The following is a 17,465-nucleotide window of genomic DNA, read 5'->3' as shown; positions in this document are numbered from 1 at the left end:
ACCAATTGATTTTTATCGGTCCGGCATTGAAAATTTGCACACTAGATGGCAAAAGGTTGTTGATAACGAAGGTGATTACATTATTGATTAAAAATAAAAACTTGTTAAAAATTTATTCGTTTGAATTTAATTTAAGAAAGCGACATTATTTTCGGGTCCATTTAATATCTTTGCAAAGAGACATTACAATCTCGGACGATACGGTTCCTGCTGTTTTATCTCTATTTTTTTCTTTTCCCGAGTATACTTGAAAAGAATAAGTATATCTTGCATCACAGCATAATTTAAAAACTTTAATTCCATATCGATGCCGTTTCAGTTTCAAATATTGTCGAAATATTATGCGGCCTTGGAAGGGGATCAATGATTCGTCTACGCATAATATTTCATTTGGATTGTAGTATTCTTTAAAACTTCTGTTTAATATGTCGATAATGTGAATAATTTTGGATAATCTATTACTAGGATCGTTTTCTTTATTGTTACTAAAATGAATGAACCGTAAAAGTAATTCAAATTGTCTGGTGATATTCTTTATTTCTACTCCAATACAGGTGAATTTTGGGTAATCGCATTAATCCCATCCATATAATTAAGCCAAAAAATCTTTTTATTTCATTCGAACTTGTTTCAATCCATATATCATGACGACGTGATCGTTGTTCTGATACTATTTTTACAACATATTTATTTGTTTGGTTTGCAATTATTTCAAATATTTCATTCGAAACAAAAAGACAATAAAAACTATCCGGTTCAGTAAATTCAAAAATTTCCGAATGATGTGTATTGATCCCCGATGAATTAGAAAATATAATCTTTGGTTCATTACACGAAGGTGTATGCCAATTTATATCACGTATCTCTTCTTGTACGTGAATTCGTGTACCTTTCTTTCTACGTCATTATTACCGTCATCTTCAAATTTGCTTTAACTATATGATTCAATTCGACGGCGACGTATTGAATATGGTATTATCATATCAGACAAACTGCTCGAGGAACTTTTCTTACTATCTGACAACACTTGGCATCGTTTGGAAGGATTTGGTATAACATATATCATCAGTTGAATTGCTTGATGCAGAATCTTCATTTGAAATCATAACTTTATGGGCTAACTAAAAAATTAAATAGGAGATACGAAATGCAAAAATTTTTGTAGTATATAAAAGTATAATAGAGATTCTTACCTGGTTGTTTAACACTCTAGAAAATAATAAAATCGTGACACTATTACTCAACAACGCCAAGAAGAAATATGATATAATTGACGATCGCGCGAAATCGTACTTTAGCGCCGCAATTAACATGCCAAACATGTTTATACGCTGTAACTTATCTATTGCAGATAATATTTCAACATTATATGTATCGCTAAATAGGAAATTCATCGTGGCGCCATAGACAATCCCGGTAAAATTGGCGTGGCATTCAACCTGTTAATATTCTCTATTTCAAGACAAACGGAATAGCTTTGTTGTTGTCCTTATTTATGGTTACGTTCTTCAATTCTAAATAAATGGCAACCTATGGTGATATTTTATTTTTCATTGAGTCAATATGGGGAAAATCTCTTGGATCATCTCGCAAATTCCAAAAGGAATAAGAATGTTTCTGATTTCTTTTGAAAAATATTTTTATTTTATCTAACGTTTTACTTTCTCTTCAGAGTTATTTTATAACGGATAATCAGTCGCCATCATGATGATAGTAATTTGTATGAAGTGAAAACAATATTAGTTGTAAATACAAATATTTACAACTATATAAAAATGGCTTAGTACATCGGTACTATGAAACGAATAGTCGATATCAGCCGCAAAATCTCGTCAGGTGAGTATTATACCAATAACATGTTGAAACGTGTACTCTTTGAAGAAACATTAGCTCTGATTCCCGATAACTGTCACTATTGAAATTGCACCGCAAAATCTATTACAAGCGATTTTAAGAAAAACATTGCAACCAACCGTATTTTTAGAAATATTTTTAGAAATATTGCATTAAATCATTCAGATGATAAAGATAACGTATTCATTTTTCTACAAGCATTAGGGAAGTTCTATAATACCGATTTACAGTTAGATCTTGCTAAATTATATCCACACGTAGAATATCCGATCAGTCGAGGTACTTCAATGATATCTCCACTCATTATGTAAGAATTAGGAGAATATAGAAAACGAAAAGAACTAATAATTATTTCTTCTGAATGTAATGTAAAAGTTCAACGTTATAATGTGTTTAGATGGAAACATTCGGACGACTGGTTTGTGGCAGATTACAAAAGACAAGAGAGAATTAATTCTGGTGAATGAATATTTGAAATATCGATCGCTTATGAAGAATTTCAGTACTTTAGTGGTTACATGGTCTATGGCAGAAATTTGTTTTCAGCCACAGCATATATGTGCTTGGTTTGGGAAACTTTTGGCACAATAATATGACAATTTTACACGGAAGTATCTGTTGTCATTGAAAATGTAAAATTTAATCGAGATACCACCATTCCAAAAGAAGGCAATATTGAAATGATAGTCATGATTCAAAAAGGTACCTACTTTTCACAATTTGTATCTATATATTGTTTTAAAGAATTTGACATATGTCGTTCTACGAACGAACAGTGGTAACTTCGAAGTGGTCGAAGATGGTCTTGCTATTGTTACTGGAATGATTCGTGTTGCAACAAACTTATCGAAGGAAAAAATACCCCTTGATCTAATCAAAGCGAATGTTGGCAATGAGAAGGAAGAATTAAGTGCGAAAGATATTTATAAAGAGTTGAAGCTACGTGGTTACCAATATAGCAGCCTCTTTCGAAGTTTACACAATGCCTCCGTTTCGGGAAAAAAGGACATGTGGAATGGAAAAAAAATTGGGTAGCATTTATGGACAACTTATTGCAGATGAAAATACTCGCTTTAAATACCTGAAGTTTATTCGTACCGACTGGAATTCGAAAATTGATAAAAGATACTAAAGCTCATCAACGATATTTGCCAAGTTTGACAACCAATAAAAAATGTAAATATTTATTTTTAATGCAAAGTGAAGTTATATAGCGAATTACTATATATTCAATAATATTATTTCAGATGTACCTATACAATTACTTGAATATATTGATGTGATTGTAGCAGAGGGTGTGGAGATTCATAATACTAGGGTTAGTGAAATTGCTCGAAAGAAATCTGTCACTGATACAATTATCGAAGAACATAAATTCACTGCCTATCGTGACAGAAAGGAAATGACATTACGCGAAATATTAACGTTATCTATGAATATTACTCTTGAGAATATACCAATGACAAAAGTGAAAACAATAGAACTCGTTGAGGATAATGACAATATATCAGCAGAGAAACTTGTTTCTCCATTGTTGAGAGACATTCTAGCCAATTTACCTTCGATCCAAGCAAGCATTAATTTATTTGCACCACCAAAGAAATTTGGCGAAGAAGACGTTCTTAAAAATGTTGAAATTTTAGAATCGAAAGAAGTACGAACAGATGATATAGCAATATTAGCAGTTAGATGTTATTTATTAATCAATGAAAAAACCGACAGTTTAAAACAAATTGTAAAATCTAAAAAAGATGGAGCTTTCCTTTTATCGCGCGAAAAGGAAAATATACCATTGGACTATTCTATTCTAAAGGAATTTCGATTGGGTATAGTTTTGGAGAAACGTACTTTCGAGGAATCGTGGATATTGTTAATGAAGATCAAGAAAATTTCGAAATATACTCAATTTATTAATGTTAGGAGCAATGTATTTAACTGATTGAAAGAAGTACAAAATATGCTTGCCAATGAAACTCAAAAAGATAACACGAGAGTGATACTTGTTGAAGAAGAAAACTTTGAATATGATCTCTTAGGATTCATTAATTGTTTACAGAAAGAACTGAGAGGCAAAATCTTCCGAGCTGTTTTAGTTCAGGATCTTAAAGCCCCGAAATTTTCTTTAGAATTGCCCCTTTATTCGGAACAATTCGAAACCGATCTTGTTATCAATGTTTTACGTCCAGGAAACGTATGGGGATCATATAGGCAACAACTACTTCCATCTCGTGAACCAAAGCTTATGTATCATGCCATTGTTTATCAGTTGGTATGTAAGAACATTTCATCCAATTTTCTTAAATATCATGAAATAATACAATAAAATTTGTACAATAATACTTTTTAACAGTCACGCGGAGATTTAAATTCGTTACGATGGCTCGAAGGAAAAATTACGAAAGACTATCAAAAGGAGGATCTTGTTCGCATCCATTATGCATCGTTGAACTTTAAAGGTGTGATGTTGGCAACAGGTAAAATAGGATTAGAAGTGTTTCAACAGGACAGAAAAAATGTTGGCAACGTACTTGGATTTGAATATAGCAGAATCAGTATTGGTGGTCGACGTATTATGGGACTTAATCCAAACAAGTGAGCTAATTAAAAATCATAAGATTGAGATTTAATCGCATATAGAAAATAACAGAAAATGAAAGAAAATGAAATAAATAACATTTTTTCAGATACATATCAAATCTATGCCAAATGGCCGATACTTTTTCTTGGGTCGTACATGAAATTTGGAGTTTGGAAGATGCAGCGACAGTACCATGCGTATATTCCACATGTATTGGTGCGCTTTATATTAACGGAGAAATGAAAAAGAGTGATAAAATACTTATCCACTCTGGTGCTGGTGGTGTCGGTCAAGCTGTGATTACCTTAGCTCTTCACGAAGGCTGTGAAGTATTTACTACCGTTGGTACACCAGAAAAACGTAAATTCATTAAAGAAACATTTCCCAGTATCGACGATAATCATATTGGAAATTCTCGAGATACTAGCTTCGAACAAATGATTTTGCAAGAAACCGAAAGTAGAGGTGTAGATATAGTTTTAAATTCTTTAGCGGAAGAAAAACTTCTAGCATCTTTGCCTATGGAGAACGATTTTTAGAAATTGGAATGTTTGACTTAGCCGCAGATAATCCGTTAGACATTGATGTATTTTCGAAGGAGATCAGTTTTCACGCTGCAATGTTAGATTAAATTATAGTTACCAAGGACGGAATCAGAAATGAAATAAATTCAAGAGTAAACAAATTCTTTATGGAAAATGCAATCAAACCGATTGTAAGAATAATCTTCGGCAAAGATCAAGTAGAGAAAGCCTTCAAATTCATGACTGCTGGAAAACATATTGGAAAACTAAGTTGTAGTCGTTGTTTTAACACTATGCCGTCCGCATGTCTTATCTAGATTTTTTTGTGTCGTGCTGGTAGAACTGACTTATATAATTTCGCTTATCGCTGGCGTTTTTTTGAGGTACTTGTTTACTAATCTTATCGTTAGTTCCCTGTCTTAATCCTGTCCCTCCATTTTCTGGAAATTGTGAGGGTATACATATGTAAATAAGTACAAGATTTTTTTGTATTACATATTTATCTAATTATTTATATTTTGTTGGATACACTTAGTACTTATCTTTCAAATGAAATGAAGCAAAACAATCTCCGAGGTGAAGCGCAACTCCGCAAGTCTTACACATTAAGTTAGTTCTCTTAATTTTTTTGTTCTTATAACAAACATAACATCTGCGTTTTCGGTTGTTTTGCATGGCACCAACGTGGAGCCACCGGCACTTACCTGATAGTTTTTGCATAGCACCAACGTGGGGCCACCGGACGTCATAGTGTTAATATTCATTTATTTGTACTATCTTAAATTATAACTTGAAATCCATCTTGAATTTCGTAGGTACTCATATAGATATGCGAAGAAAATGAACCACTGAATACACCAATCTTGGCTGAACCTTATTATACATGTTTCCCGAACAAAAGTTATATAATTATTGGCGGCTTGGGTGGTTTTGGTTTAGAATTAATGATTGGTTCGATTGGTTGTTTCTTCGAAATCCTAAAAATATTTTCATTACTTCGCGAAACGGCATAAAGAATGGTTATCAACAAATGAGAATCAAGAGATGGGAATCATACGACGTGAATATTAAGATTCTTATCGGTCTCGATGCGGCTAAACAAGAAGATTGCGAGCTTATAGTAAAATCAGCAATAGACGAAGGTCCCGTCGATGGTATATTTAACCTTGCGGTTTCTTTGAAGGATTTTTGTCGTAACCAAACGATGAAAACTTTTGAAGAATGTTTCATGGGAAAGGCCTGGGCAACGAAACATTTGGAGGAAGTTACTAGAAGGCTTTGTCCAGATCTTTGGCATTTCATAGTCTTCTCTTCCGTCTCGTGCGAAAGAGGAAATGCTGGCCAAACGAATTATGGTATGGCTAATACCTTTATGGAAAGAATATGCGAAAAAAAAGTAGAAGAAGGTTTGCCTGGATTCGCTATTTAATGGGGAGCGATTGGAGACATCGGTCTTGTCGTGGACATGCAGGATAATGATACTTGTTATTTGCGGTAATCTACAACAAAAAATAACATCATGTTTAGAAGAAATCAATCGATTCTTGGTACAGGATAAACCTATAGTTGCTATTATGATAGTTGCTGAAAAACAATTAGATGACGATTGTGCGGACAATGTCGTAAATTCTATCGTAAAAATTATGTGTAAGTTTCGATTTATCCATGGTTATTGCTAAATTTAATAATTTTATTTTGTTTTCGCCAGCTTTTTTTATCTTTATCTTCTTTAAATAAAGAATTTTTGATTATAGGTATTAAAGACTTGAAGAGTATCAATCAACAAACTTCCTTGGTTGAACTTGGAATGAATTCTATGATGGGTGTGGAAATAAAACAAACTTTAGAGCGCGAGTATGAAATATATCTCAACGCGAAAAATATTCGCAGCTTAAACTTTGCAAAACTTATGGAAATAGATAATAAGCGAACAGGTGATAGTAGTCGTATTGAAATTGCTACAGACAAAATATTATTTGGTACAAAGATATTGATTCAATTGTTCAGTGAAAAACTTTCCTTTGAAGTAATTATCTCCCTTAAAACTAACCCAGAGGAAGGTCGGAGCGAAATATTCTTCATTCCAGGTATCGAAGGCTATGGTATCATTTTCAAAACATTAGAATCGAAAATTATGTCACCAGCGACTTGTTTCCAACTTGGGACAAATTATGAATTAGAAACTATAGAAGAAATGGCCCTTTCATTTCTACCGGTATACTCTTTTACTAAAGATATGTTTAATTAAATTAAATATTATTTGATCTATTGTATTAAAATGGTATGTAACTTTACATATTACAACATATATTAGAGAAACTTAAAAATCGAAAAGAATTTACTTTAATGGGATACTCATTCGGATCGCTTGTAACAATTGAACTCACACAACAATTAGAAGCCAAAGGATTTAAAGGTCGGCTAATTTTGATAGACGGTGCCCCTCAACTAATGAAAGAACTTGTAAACCAACAGTTACAATCGTCATCGGAGGGAGAACTACAAAACAAAGTTTTTGTTATTATGGTGGAGACATTAACATCTGTTAATAGTGAACAGATTAGTCATTTTTTCTTTTTCTATTTCTCGCTATTGTCAAACGAATTTCCAAACGTTACCTTCCAGCTTGTACTTGAATTGGAAAAATCCAAAACGTGGGTAAATGCATTCTTTAATGTATTGTCTCCCGAATACAAGCAATTATATTTCGAGCGAGATTTAAAAAACGCCATCCTTTCATTTTATGTGAGATTGCAAGCATCCATGAAATATAATTCAGAACCAATACCATATATAAGAACCCCAATCACATTGTTCAAATCGATGTTTTTGTCTGTACAACATATCTCGTATGATTATGGACTACAGAAAGTAAGTTTTAAAAATTTTTATATATCATAAATATAACATTAATCTACTATAAAGTACTGTTATTTTCAGATAATTGACGGCAAAATAGAAGAAAAATGTCTGCAATAGCAAAGTGTCGACCCTATATTTACAAAAAGGCACAGCAAATCTTTCCTCGGGAATAAGTTCCGAGAAAGGAACACAAGACTATCATCAGATATTTGACACAAATCAGAATCTCGAATCTATCACTTCTTAAATAATTTAAGTTGCGAATTGGTCGTAAAAGATAGTAAGATTAAAAAAAGATACCCATAAAATCATCTAGTCATTAATCGATTGCATAACGAGATTTTTGTCATGTATCGAATGCATCTTAATCATAAGTAAGATGTACGGCGTTATCAATACTTTATTCGTGAATAGATATTAATTTAGGTATCGAAAATTAACATATATGTATTTATTTTGTTTGAAAAATAACACATGTTTATTAGTTTAGATATCAAAAAGTTATACATATTTATTTTATAGAATAGTTGTAACGATGAGAAAGAGAATCATTCTAATATATGTTATAATAAATTTTGGTACCAATTTTTTCGAAAAATTTATTTTATCATTCAATTCTTTCGACTACTAACCTTGCAGATAATATCTATCTGGCATCGTAATTACCGTTATTAAATAAACCTGGCATTTTTTACTTATCTCCGAATATACTTGATATACCTTTCCTTAGAAAGGACTCTATATAAAGGAATTTAGAATAATTAAGTTAGGCGATAGAGCAGATTAACATATTGGACGACCGCGACAATTGTAATCCCGATTTAATATTTCTCTTGTAATAAACGATTTATATACTGGACAATCATCATATTCATTATATATTGACAAGGATATTAAAATAAAAACAATTAGCTTTGACTAATCGTGAGTAAGAAACTGTGTGGAAACAAATGCATAATGATTATAAGATCAGTAAGACAAAGAGAAACATGAAAATAAAAGAAACGTATCGTATTTTTCTTCGTATGTTGTTTGTATTAGATTGTCAATAATGCGTCGAAATTATCAAGGACAGGATTTGTTGAGAATTCGCGCATCAAATCACCGCGTAAAATGATATATTTTTCCTTTCTTTGTTATCATAAATTACCATCATCATATATGTCACGATATATACAATATAAATATATATTCTCTTTCTTCTTTTTACTGTTTCTGTTACTATATTATTATATTACATATTATTATTATAGTAATAATTGTAGTAATCGTCATAATATGAAGTGAACTACAGAGGAAATCCTAATAGAACAGCAGCAGGAAAAAAATCTCGTAGATGATGTAGAAACAAACTCATGTTTTGATCTTTATTAAAAATAATATATAATATATATATTCACTAATTGTTAATATAGAAAAAATAATCGACAAATGTACATACTTTATATGCATTTGTCATCGAACAAAATTATATTGCTGGTATGTCCTATCTTGCACAAATCACCGCGAAATTCATTTCAACCATCACTGGAGGAAATAAATATAAGAGACTAGTAATACCTTACTAAATTATCAAATAAAGAAAAAAGAGTAAATTATTTCATTACTTTCTTTTACGTCGATACAATAAAAAAAAACCACCGGAATCTTGTTGGCCTCAAACACCTAGAATTCATGAATTACGAATCTGGACGCTGCCAATGTACTAATCATTACTTATAGAATCTCTTTCTTTCTAGTTTATAAATTCTAAAAGAAACTACAAAGTTTCAAAAATTTATAATTTTTTAGAAACTCAATATAATTATTGGACACACTTTTGCCGTAGAATTATCTGGCCAAAGTTCATTAAAATAATCGAGTAAGTTACCGTAGCTTCTTCGTGCGATCATCGTAAAACCTATCTTCTTTGCGTTTGGAAATGTTCAAAAAATCTGAGCAACAATTATTTATGCACACAACTAAGCAGACAATCGCTACTTCACGGATATAAAACATACACTATTCAAACGTCTAAATGAAAATTAGTAGGCAGGGTACAAGCTTCATTTTTTTTATTGCAAATTTCAAGGGACGCCATAGTATTAAACGTTTTCTTTGCAAAAAATATCGAAAACAGCATTTACGCCATCAATGAGAAGAGAAATCATTTTTGACTAATTTTGATAAACAAGATCTCATTTTAAAGGAGAAGGTTTAATATACGACGTTTTATCTGAACTCGAAAAAGTTTTTTTTTGCGTATAAACTGTTCTCGAAAGAGTATCATTTGTTAACACGATTTTTTTCAAAGCAAGTAATGCTTTTTCAAAATTCAGCACAAGCAGCGCTGTAGATTAAACCTTAGTCTTTAAATTGAGACCTCGCCTATAATAATCGGTCAAGAATTGCGCCTGCTCTCATTGATGACGTAAACTATTAAAAAACCAGGGGTAGTAATCAGCCCTAAACAAAAGAGGAAAGTTTAGCCTCAGTCATGTTGTTTGTGTGTGTAAATCGAGCCGAAAATAGTCGATTATATTTTTAACAGCTTCATCGTAAATGCAAAATCTATCGAATATCGAGTGCTCTTGTTCTCAATTATCGACAATTTTTTAATATCGATAATTTTTGCTTGCCAGGCCGTTTCGTAGCCCTCGACTGCCACGACGATCGAACGATGATCGAATATCTCATTTTTATGGATTTTGCGGATTATCTTATCTTATCTGTCTATCGTTTCTCATTAGTTTCTGAAGCTTTTTCACACATTGAAGAAAGAATTATAAATCCAATCCAGTCGTAGGTTCGTTCAAAAACATCACCGATATATTATTGATCAGATATTCAACACGATGCTTAGTCTCTTCTTCTGACCCCTCTTTATAATTAGTTCATTTCTACGTGTGTTCTTTGTCTTCATCAGAAGCAACATATTCAAAATTACTTCGATCACCATCTATTTAATCCTTTTGTTCGTATTGTTGTCTATTTTTAAGCTTGCTGATATTACTTTATATTTATTTTATTTATATTATTTTATATTTATTCTTTATTTCGTTTTTTATTGAGGTAATTTATCTTATCCTTCGGACTCTTGTTTTGTTTAAATCCCGACGAAATGTTCAATAACATCGATGCCAGCTATTACGTTGACCAATATGAAAAAGTTGATCCTCTTGAGGTTCTGTTTCTTTGAACCACGAAATCCTTTTAACTTCGTACATCACATTGAAAAACTCGTTGTATATCGATTATTGCCATATTCAACAACACAACTATATCTTATAAACATTCTCTTTTTTGTTCTTCCTTTTCTTTTTCCTTCGACTATCTAATAATGAATTTGATACGCGCTGACTTTTTACAAAAATAATATTTTCCTTCAAAGGTGATATATATGGTTATGGATATAATGTGCTCAGATGAAGTACTGCTATTTACGTATCAATAGATCATATGTTAATTAACATTTGTGGATTATAGATTGTTCCAGATTGTACCAGACGTGAACACATTTCATGACAATGCCAGCAAAACTGACATCAAATGGGCTCTAAAAATATAATACAAATTTCAAGTAAACAAATCATTCCGTACGAATAGTTTTTTTGAAAGAATTTAATTCAAGATAAATCTTAAGAATGTAAAAGTAAAACAAACACATTATTTTCTCTTGTAACCAGAAATCTTCGAACCGAAAGTACTAAAAGAGGCCACTCGAGAAAATTCTATGAGAAATTGCTATTAGGATCAAATTAACTCGATCATAATAGTTTAGTAGAAGAATAATTCCAAAAGTAATAATTTCAAATGGAAATTTCCGACAAATATAGATCTATAAAAAAAAAAATAAAAATAAAACAATTGAAAAATTAAAAAACCAAGAAATTAAAAAGAGATATGAATATACTTGTAAAATTTGTATTATGAAAAATATTGTTTTTAATCTTACCTTCTAATTCCTCACTATTATAAATATCAAGATCAAAATCAATTCAAATAAAATGTAACACCACTAAAGAACTAGAATTTTCTTATATATAAAAGAAGAGAAATACAATAAGTAATGACGATCCAAATGACTTAGCCAACGAAAAATGAACGCTCAAGCATAACATCCACGGTATACATACGTATTCTATTACATTTCGGACATTACATTGTCCGCTGACTATGGTGAAATTATATCATTGTCATGCAATTTAACCTTTTTTTTTTAATCAGTAAAAACTTCATTATTAAACATTGTTTCCGCTTTAAACGTTTTTATAATTTCATGTATATTAATGGGTTGTTCGGAAAGTAATTTCGTTTTTCTTTTTTTTTTTTTTTTGTGAAAATGAAAGACAACTTTTGTATAATAAAAAAATATTTTATTAAATTATATATAGGCCATTCTGGTCCAATATCTTTTGCCATCTCTCTGGTAGTAGCATGATTCCACGCTCATAAAATTTTTGGTCTTTGCTGGCAAAAAACTCATCGAGGTGGTTTTTGACCTCCTCATTTGAAGAGGAGGTTTTACCGTCTAAAAAATTTTGCACTGACCAGAACAAATAATAATCTGAAGGTGCTAGATCTGGAGAATATGGTGAGTGTGGCATTGTATCCCATTCAAGCTGTAAAAGCTTTTGGCGAGTGACCAAATTTGTATGAGGTCACTCATTATCTTGGAGGAATACTATACCTTTTCTGTTGATTAATTCTGGCCTTTTCTGTTAAAGTGCATCATTCAGTTTGTCCAGCTGATGACAGTAGACTTCCTAATTAATTGTTGTGTTATCCGGTAAAATCTCAAAAAAAAAAACGATTCCTGTAAAATCCCACCAAACAGACAGCATCACCTTTTTTTGATGGATATTGGCTTTGGAAATGCTTTGAACCAGTTCATCTTTTTTGCTCCATGATCTCTTGCGTTTGACATTGTTATACACAACCCATTTTTCGTCCCCAATAATGATGCGCTTCAAAAATCATTTTCGTGAGGTTTGAATAACGAACCACAGACGTCAATGCGACGACACAAATTTCTCTGCGTGAGAATATGGAGAACCCATATATCGAACTTCGAGGTTAAACCCAGGCCTTTCAAGTGGTCATAAACAGTTGAATTTGATAAATTTAACCTCTCACCGATCTCACGTGTTGTTATTTGCCGGTTTGCATCAACTAATGCCTTTATCGTGTCAGTTTCAACCCATTTATCAGATTCAAGCCTTCCAGAATGTGGTGCATCTTCGACATCAAAATTGCCGGATCGAAATTTTGCAAACCAGTTCTGGCATTGGCGTACTATCAACACATCTTCTCTATACATATCGGTTAATTTCTTTCTGGCTTGAATAGCATTTTTACCTTTTCTATAGTAAAAAAGTAAAATATGACGAAAATGCTGCTTATTGCTCTCCATATTTAAAAGGGCACCAACCAATAACTACTGCGTAGAATCAATTTTCACACACTTTTTTCACAAACAATTTTCAGGATTTTTTCACACACAAGCCTTGTTATATCAGCTCTTAAAACATATAATGATTATGCGACTTAAGTGTGAAGTTGGGTGCAAAAAAATACAATTAAATCCTCTGTCGGGAAAAAACGAAATTACTTTCCGAACAACCCGATAAATATATAATATTAATAAGTAAAGTTCCAAATTAATTATGCTATTTTCAAAAAATAATTTTATTTACTGTATTTATTTTATTAATAACATAGCTAAACTTATAGAAATGAAAAATCTAGTTTATTTGACGATTGCTAGGAAACAGCAATATTTTTCGTCGTAACTAATGATGAACATTTTGTCCCAAAAAATAAAACATATTGAATATTGAACGAAAACGCTATTTCGATAATATCTGTATCAAAGCATAATAGAACAAAACTTGCATCAAGGAAAATAACAAAATAACAAAATAACAAAATAACAAAATAACAAAATCAAAAGAAGTCCCCGCGTAATCGAACTCTTTTATAAAGAAATCATATAATAAACTCTTTAGAAAGCATTCATGCATGTTAATTATTCCAATTATTGGTCATATATTGATTAATCTATTCATTACCACAAATCGAAAAATAATTTAAAAGAAAAATTATTATTAATAAATCCGATAAATGATTTAGTAAATTAAAATTATACACATACAAGGTGTCTAATTTTAATAATTAGAAGAAAACAAAAAATGAAGAAATACTAAAAAATATTTAAAAATTTTTCTCTACTCTTCTACCATTAATATAATCATTATATTTTTATATAAAATTATATACTTTTAAGTTGAAAAAAAAAGAATATATATAATTGCTTATCGTTGAGTGCCTTTATTTTACCTACTGACTTGTTACAAAATCTCTTTTATATTTATTTTATTTATTTTCTTAGTTTACGCTTTCAATGGACATTTTTTTGATGATCTTTTGAGATCATAGCATTTCTTAAGTTATTCTTAAATAAATTTTAAATTATGTTACTTCGAAATGTTACTTCGAAATTAATTTTTTTAAATTAAATTGAAAATAATATATAATATTATTAGTTAATATTAATTACAAAACACAAATTATATTTCAGGTAGATTCTACGACGAAAGAATTGTTCTTATTGTTGATATAACATTTTTTACTTCTCTCGATGAATGATTACTAAAGTACTAGAAATCCTTTAAGCAACGGACCCTTTGTTTTTATCATTTTGCATACGTTCTTCGAAACAAAATGCAGCACCAAACATATCGGTGGTTGCAGTGACAAGGCGCAACAATGGCGTGCATATTACATAATGACGTTGCAACTGATAAGCATGGTCAGTGAAGCTTAGTCAAGAGAAAGGCACGAACCAGGATTCGCTTGACCATCGCCGTTTGGCTACGCCTATTATCTCCGTCTCCTTTTATTTCCGACCAATCCTGTATTATACATGGTGTGGCATTTAAACCTGTTCATCCAATATCGTTCGAAACGTGTATTGTCACACATAATGACGAGTGAGAAAAAAAATAAACTAAAAGAGCATTGAGAGCATCGGTATCGTTGTATATGATTATGTAAATAAGTACGCCATTAGTGGGAGTGAATTGAAAAATGGATCTTATAATGAGACATAAGGCAATATATAATCGTCCATTTTTCAAAACAGTTGATAAGTGCAAAGTCAATATGTATTCTGTAAAAAAAACCAGAATGTGTGATTTCTCTTCTCATATGTGCATTACTTTTTTTGCATCTGCCTGAAACAATGCGTTATAATAATAAACAATATATTAATAATAATAAATAAATTAGTTTATATATTTAATAATCCCTTTCGCTACGGAGCGCTTGCGCCACAAAATGTGATCGCTGCGAACGGACCGCATTACTGAGTAGTTGACACTGAAGTACGGAATGCTACGAAGTAATTAGAAGTCGTTTCTTGTTCTCTAAATTTTACAATGACATTTATTATATTCAGTAATATCATCTTACTTTCTAAAATATAAAAATGTATAATCAAAATTTATTTTTTTTAAATATTTTATTATAATGTTCATGTAATATTTTTTAATACAACGAAATTACTAAAGTATTTACAGCCGAACATAATATTAATAATCAACTTTGGTATGGTAAATTTTAAAGCATGGAACCACACATAATCCAACATTACATTGTGAACAATAGTATCTCGACTCACGTTTTTTTCCTCGTTTACTGCAGACGACACATTTTCGAACTGGATTTTTTTTTGACGCCTCATAGACGGAAAATGCCTTTCAGTAACTCTTTCAGGATTATTATTATTTCGTGCAACTGAACATTTCATATCTGATTTTTGTTTTCCGTATGTTTGCAATAATTGTCGTATAAGAGTTAAATGAAATTTGGCAAACGGTAATTTTGTCGCAGTTGCTGATTGGAATAAACAATATGCATTCCACACAACCATGTCTAGCACGTGAAAAAAATATTTTTTGTACCATTTTAAACTTTTACGAATACATTCAACATATTTTAAAACCATATCAATTTTGTCAACGGCTCTTTCTTTTTGCATGCAACGTTGCCAGATACTCGATTAACAAAAGTATTTCATGTAAAGTATGAAATCAAAGTATATATGGTATGAATGTATATGTACGCTCTTCGTACCCGAGCGCCCACTTTTTCAGAGCGTATATATACGCTCTTCGTACATGAATGGTCATTCTTCGAAGGCGTATATATACGCCCGTCGGAGCGAAAGGGTTAATAATAATAATAAAAAACTAATACATATGTTTACATTTGCACCATTGCAAAAATTATCGTTATTCCTCATCCTTCGTTTATTTTGTCATATGGTTTGATCTCAAGTGTTCTTTTTAAATGTTTTTAGAAATTGACAAAGAAAGAAACAAAGGCATTGTTAAAACTAATGGTCTTACTAATATAGACACATGGAGTGATTTAAATTTTAAGATTTAAATTTTAATAGTGCCTAAGACAAGAAGCGTGAATAGCTCGAGTGTTATCTTTTTGTGACACGACAGCAATGTTCTTTGACGAAACAAAATGGTAGAATTAAATTCATGACATCGTGCATTATTTCATAAGTTATCAATGATACTCGTGTATCGATGAAGAGATAATATATTATACACAATAACGTTACAAATGAAAATCATTTCTCGTATTATACGATGTAATCATGATCCTACATATATAGATAGATATATAAAAGATGTGTGAAAAAAAAGAGATATGAAAAGGACAAATCCTTGAAAGAAAAATTATTCTCAGGTTTTGGTAAAGTCTACGTAATTAATTCTAAGATAATTGAATCTGATCCAGTAAACTGTATAAATCTTTGGGTTTTTTCGAAGAATTCAAAAAAAGGGAAATGAGTCATTAAGCTGAGACATGATTACGATTATATCTTTGTCATACATCAGAACATAGCTTCTCTCACAAACATCATTTTTCAGGTTCGATCGAAATGATAATAAATTTCTATGTATGTATATATAAATCGAATAACATATTTTTAAATAACATCGAGTCAAAAATAATAAGTAATATAAAAAGATAACTGTATCTAAAATGGCCTAAAAAAAGTACCGCGCGGAAGGATTAGAGAAACGTATTAAAGTGTACACAAAATATAGAATTATTTAAATTTGGCGCCTGCGCAATTGTGCGTAATAGTTTAGAATAACTGAGAGAGAAAGAGTGGGAGAAGAAAAGATGATATGTGAAAATAGTTAAAAGCGCGGAAGAAGAGAAATAATTGAAAAAGATGAGACGTACGTCGAGTGAATAAAGACTGCATCACAGTAAAACAGATATTTTTATTGTAGTAAAAATAATAATAAAATTGAATCACTAACGGATAGCCCGCGATAATAAATATTATGTTATTTTGAATGATAATTATTACTGATGGATTATAATCAATGATATTTATTCATTATAGGAATAATTGTTTAAAAATCTATAGCTTATTTGTTTCTTCAAAGTAACGTGATAAATTAAAATTAAATACACAATGCATATCTATATGTCGGACATATCAATGTTGATAAAATAAAGAGATTTACAACGGAAGAGCAATGAAATGCATATTTGAAATTTCCCTGCTAGCTACAATAGCGCCAAAACGGTACAGTAGCAAAATTATGAAGTAACTGCTCGGCACAATCTAA

At 31.1% G+C, this 17,465-nt stretch overlaps 1 pseudogene; it reads left to right on the top strand.

Annotated features, from left to right (window-relative positions):
* The first annotated feature begins 1,481 nt into the window (after nt 1–1,481).
* LOC124430456 lies at nt 1,482–8,605 on the top strand (annotated as a pseudogene).
* Nucleotides 8,606–17,465: the final 8,860 nt, after the last annotated feature.

The sequence above is a fragment of the Vespa crabro genome, chromosome 18, assembly GCF_910589235.1.
Source record: "Vespa crabro chromosome 18, iyVesCrab1.2, whole genome shotgun sequence".
Classification (NCBI taxonomy): Eukaryota; Metazoa; Arthropoda; class Insecta; order Hymenoptera; family Vespidae; genus Vespa; species Vespa crabro.
This window is presented reverse-complemented; position numbering and strand designations above follow the sequence as displayed.